Source organism: Theobroma cacao, chromosome 6 (assembly GCF_000208745.1).
Source record: "Theobroma cacao cultivar B97-61/B2 chromosome 6, Criollo_cocoa_genome_V2, whole genome shotgun sequence".
Lineage (NCBI taxonomy): Eukaryota > Viridiplantae > Streptophyta > Magnoliopsida > Malvales > Malvaceae > Theobroma > Theobroma cacao.
The window spans coordinates 6053546-6059545 of record NC_030855.1 but is presented as its reverse complement, the minus strand read 5'-3'; positions in this window follow the sequence as shown (position 1 = coordinate 6059545).

The following is a 6000-nucleotide window of genomic DNA, read 5'->3' as shown; positions in this document are numbered from 1 at the left end:
CCCATCATCGGGGCTTAACTCGTAAACAAAAATATTTATATGCAATGATATGCAATATATATATATACTATGCTAATGCAATTAACTATTTTTAGTATTATTATTATTTAATTATTATTTTATTTTACTTTATATATTTTTTTATTTTTATATTTTCTATTTTTTATTCTTCCATATTTTATTTTTTTATTCTAAGTTTCTCCTATATATTCTTTGATATTTCTTGTCTTATTACTTTTATATAATATTTATTGATTGATAGTTGGTACCACTTGATATTTAATGCTTAATTTTAAATTAGTTATTGTCTTGGATTTTTCTTATTATTTGTTTATTTGTTTATCTATTTATTTAATGTTATGTATATTACATTTTCACAAATTTATTATTTATTATATATTTGAATTATTTTTATTTATTATTTTTATCTTTTTTTTATCTATTGTTATTTATTTATTATTTTATTGAATAACTTTTGTATAGTCAAATTCTTTATTTATTAAAATTTTGGGATCTTGAAATCGAGGCCCTCCCATCGTACTGGTGGAGCCTTGATTCGGATTCCGAACCTAGGGAATATGGGCTCGAGATTGTGACTTCTCGCGTCCCGACCGATCATCCCATCATCGGTATATTATATTTGTAATTAATATCATGGTAATTTTTAAGAGTTAAATTTTCTAAGATTNATTTTTTAGGGGTTAATTTTCTAAGATTGATTCTCATAATTATTTTATTGTAATTATTTTAATAATTAATCTAATATTTTCTAATTTTTTAATTTAATATATATATTTTAGCCTATCATTTATTTGTTTCATTCATTTTTATATTCATTATTTATCTCCATCTACATTTCTCTAGAAACACATACCAATTTGCAATTCATTTTTTTTTATATTTTTTTATATTTTTATATTTTTGTTTTTTTTGCATATATGTATATATTGATAAACACTTTATTTTCATCCTTATCTTTCTTTTATATTTCTACTTCCTTTATATGTTTTCCTTTGTCATTTTAAAATTTTTTATATTATATCTTTTATTCTAATTAAGCTCAATTAATTATTCTCCTATCTAAATAATAAATCCACCACAATACCACAAAGTTAACATTAGAGAAAGTGAGGAGTATACCTTCAATGGGCTGACAATAACCTAACCCGGATAGCCTGCTTCAGTTGGCCCGTTGTCCAGTCTCCTGCCCAGTAACCTCTAAGTACAAAACTATGCCGTTTTGATGTCCTACCCTAAGTATAAAATGGCTTTTTTTTTTCACCCTTTTTCATTTTCTCCCTTCAAATTCTCTCTCTAGCAATCGGATCTCTCTCCTCTCTCTCTACAAAAAACCTCACTTTTTTTCTCTCCTCTCTCTCTCTCACCGACGTCGACTTTCTCAAACCTCTCTAGCTTGCCAACTGTCGACCACCCAATAGCCTTCCCTTTCCTGGTGCCGTTCGAATCTCTCTCTCCTCCCTCTACCGGCAACCACCCAAATCAGCTTCAGATCTCTCCCAACGGTAGTGTAAAAACCCCCAAGACTGCCCTCCTCTAATCGGCGATAGGAGGCCCGCAACTCCCCTTCCTTCGCTCACCCTCTAGCCGCGGGGCAAAACCCCCCCAAAACCTTCTTTTTTAACCAGCGACAGAAGACCCAAGATTCTCCTCCCAAATCCGACGACACCTAAAGTTTTCTATTATGATTTTTGGTTTTTTTTCTTTGTTTTTTTGGTTTTTGGGTTTGATTGTGGATTTTTTTTGTGGCTGCTAGGAAGCTTGCTAGGGATTTTTTGGTTGTTGGTTGCTAGGATTTTCTAGGGTTTTTGATTGCTCGTTCTTGGCTGCCGCTCTCATTTTCCTCCCCCTGGATCCCCTTTGCTACAGTGGGGCTTTATACACTCAGTTTTTTGGCAGAGTGTAGTGCCTCCACTTCGCGTCTGACAGGGTGAGGGAGGTGCCTAGCAGGGTGCGTCCGCACCCTGCCAGTCGTACCTCTCTCCCCTTTTCTCTCTTATTTTATTTTATTTTATTTTTATTTTATTTTTATTTTTATATTTTTTTTGGTGTGATTTTTGTTTATGATTATTTTTTATGATTTTTTTTTACTAATAAAATTTTATTATAATTTTTAGTGTCTACACTACCGTCTAAGGTAGGTGTAGCAAATGGTTCCACCATCTTGCAAAGGCATATTGAAGGAAAACTAAGTCATTGATCTTACTAGATTAAACTACTCAATATGCTAGAGATAAACACTTATCTAGGCTGCTTTAAGTTCAATTGTATAATTCGTACATATCTTATTTTCATTCAAACTTGTAATTTTTATCATTATCTTGTAACCTTAAAATTATAAATACAAGCAATACAGCACGACGGTAATCAAGCTTTAGTCAATTCTCTTCGATGTTAATTACTTCATAGTGTTAGCACGTGGATTAAGTTAGATGAAATTTAAAAGGAGGTGGATGAAATACTATAGTGCTAAGAAGGTGTTTTGCGAATAAATTGATCTTAAAAGGAAACCCCAGTGGTGTGTATTCCACTAAGTCGCACTGTAGATATGTGCTGGAAATGAATAATGAGAAAGACAATTTTTAGAAAGACTTGAGGAAGGGTTTAGCTCCACTCAAAGTTGAAACCTTTGGGTGACTATTAATCAAAAGGAAAGTGGCAATTAGATCAACATTGTTGAAAAGAGGAATTCTTAGAGCTGATGCAACTTGCTATTTACTTTGTAAAAGGGATCTTGAATGTGTCGATCATCTATTTTTCTTGTGTCCTAAGACATGGATGCTATGGAGTTCATGGGCTGAAAATTGGGGATTTAAACGGGTGAACCACCATGACTCTTTAGCTTGTTTTCTTCGCTATAATGATACAACAAAAGGTTTAAACAATGGAGATGTATGGCAGAAGGCTTTTTTCAATATAATATGGTCTATTTGGCTTGCTAGGTTTGAGGTCCTTTTCAAAGGAAAACTTTGGGATTGCGTGCAAGTGTATTATAGCATCAAACTTCGGGTTGCGTGGTAGGCTAATGCGAAGTGGCCAAGTATGAATATATCAATCATGGAGTTACTAAGAATGCCAAATGCATGAGTAAATCCGAGAAAAACAAAAACTATTAGACCAGATGAGACTTGGTAGCCTCCCATGAGAGGAATGCTTAAATTTAACGTGGATAAGGACGCTAAAGGGAATCCAAGAGAGTCAGGAATTGGTGATGCCTTTAAGGACGATGAAGGCAAAATGCTATCTCAGTGTTCTTTGTCTGTTGGGGTACTTGATACAAATACAACTAAGATTTTAACGATTAAAAAGGCCTTCCAAATAATAGTAGCATTTAGGTGGGGTATCGTAGATAAGGTCATTATGGAGAATGATTCAGAGAATGTTGTGAAATGGGCAAAGGAATCGTCTACAACTTTTTGGAATCTTAGAACCACCATGATGCGAATGGAATTCTTCAAGTCTAAGTTGAAGGATTCGAGTTTTTTTGAAAATTTCAAGATCTGCAAATGGTGCTGTAAATTCCTTGGCTAAGGTAGGGATTTAGAGAGTGATGAGCTTCTTTGGGTTACTAATGAAGTAGGAGAAAGAGTCCCAACTTTACTCGAAAAGGTATAATCTGAGGCCTTTGTAATGTTTTTATTGGATTTTGATCATGCTTTTCATGTTGGAATATGGATAGGGTACTTTTGTCTTCTTAACAAGTTATGTTTCCTTTGTCTTTGTTTGGTTTCTTTTACACTGAACCTTGTTGTGTGGATATTATTGTTTTGCTGTGGATATGGTTGTATTGTTTATGGACATGATGTTTATTTTGAAGGCCCTCATGCCCATGTTGAAATTCTTGATTTTGATGTGCACAGGGGTGTTAATATTGGTTTAGTTGTGTTTTTTGTACCTCTGGACATGGAAGGTGGAGTTCATGCTAACCACCTTGCTAGTTAGGGATTGTAAATTCATGTTGGGATCTAGAGAGGTGGTTGTTTTCTGTAAGCACCTCTTCTTGTTTACCTTGCAACTTTTTTATTCACATGAGCAATGAGATTTTTTGCTTTTTTGTTACCATATGAAATGTGAATGAAATTTCCAACTTTTCAAAAAAAAAAAAAGATACTATAGTTTTTACATTGCGTAATAAATAGAAACACTAAAATAAGTTACGTATAAATTGTAAAGTTCATTAAAAAATTATGATTAAAGTAATTTGCTTTGAAAAATAATATTTGGATCACCAATGTTTATAAGTGTTATTGTTTTTATCATTTAGCCATTAAAAAAATAAGAGACCCTCTATTTGTACATTACACATCATCATAAATTAGCTAAGTGGAATATCCACATCAAAGGTGACCAAACTAGTATCCTTTTCAGTTAAGTGAGTATTAGTAAATGGTGGTAGAGGTATAGAATGGAGCGAGGTTCATTGTGGAAGAGTGGCATATTGGAAAAATATGAGAGAGGTACCCGAGAATAAATTCCATCATTGAGGAAGACAAAAGTTTGGATAGACATTGATAACCCAAGTGGAAGGAATGTTGAGTTTTATAGGAGCTGAAGGTTGTAGGTGGTTATTGGGAAATGGAGAGAAAATTGCCTTATAGCATGATGAGTGGTTAGACGACAAGCCATTAAAAATTATTTACTCTAGGATTTTCACCATAGCTAGTAGCAATGAGACTATAGCTTATGAGTTATGTAAGAGGATAGAAGAGAGAGTCAAAGGTCAAAGATAGAGTTTAAAAGAAGATTTTTTTGTGTGGGAAAAGGAACTAGAGAAGCAATTGATGATGAAACTTAAAGATATAATAGTGGATGGGAAAAAAAGAATAGGTTAATTTGAAAGTTTGATGGGCATGAAAAATTTTCAATTTAAAAACTAATAAAACTTTTGAGGGATCTACTAAGGGATGGAATTGATGAGACGTTAACGTGGGTTTGGAAACCCAAAGTAATAGCTAAGGTAAATGTTTTTTGTGGCATGTATACCTTGGAAGGATACCCATAAAAGAATTCTAGTATCAAGAAGGGTAAAATAAAAGGAAGATGAGCAAAAGTACCTTATAGGGAGCAAGAAATGAGACTCTTTGTAAAAAGAAAGGGAGAATGTATGAATTAGTTGCTCTAGTGATGATTAGGACTTTTTTTAGATAAAGGTTTTAAAGGGAGGAACCACAATGAACAAGGTTGTATGGAGGGATAATTAGAGAGTTGAGATGGGATTGCCATGTGATAAGAGAGTAATGGGTAAAAGGGAGGAGCAATGGTAGTCGCCAAATGAAGGTTTTTTGAAGTTCAACATTGATAGGTCAACTAGGGGGAATCTAGGTATTGTAAAGGTGGGAGGAATGTCAAGAGACAAGGGAGGTATTATGCTTGCTTTATTTTCAAGACCTATTGGTGTTTGTGAGTCTAATTATGCTGAATTAATGGTTGTCAAAGTGGTGTTGGATGTTTTCTGTCAATTAGAGTGGTTAAGGAGAAAATTATAGATTTACCAATTGAATTACTAACGGAATTTCAATTGGTAATATCCTATAGGGATTTTTAATATATAAGGAGCCCCTTCGAGCTCCCCTAAAAACCTTAGCCATTTTTTTCTTCTCTACCTCTTTTTCTCTTCCCCAACTTGCACCCCAACACTACTTTCGCCCTAAACTGTTACCTAGCCTTTTCATTGCTAACCCAGCCTCTATCGACGTTGATCGAGCCTCCCCCATCATCGATCCAATCTCACCTGTTACTAGAGAATTAATCGACCAAAAACTTTCCTTGAAAGTTTTTTAATGTTAGATGTTCTTAACTCTTTCTCCGACAATATTTGGGTTGAATTGCTTTGAATTTTATTGATTACTTGAATGTTGATTTTAAATTGTTTGAAATTATGTTTATTCTTTTGGTATAGTTTGTTTGTTAAATAAGGATCACAACATGTTTAAGATTTTTTTTAGGTTCTATAGGTGTTTTAGATTGGTAATTGTGAATCAA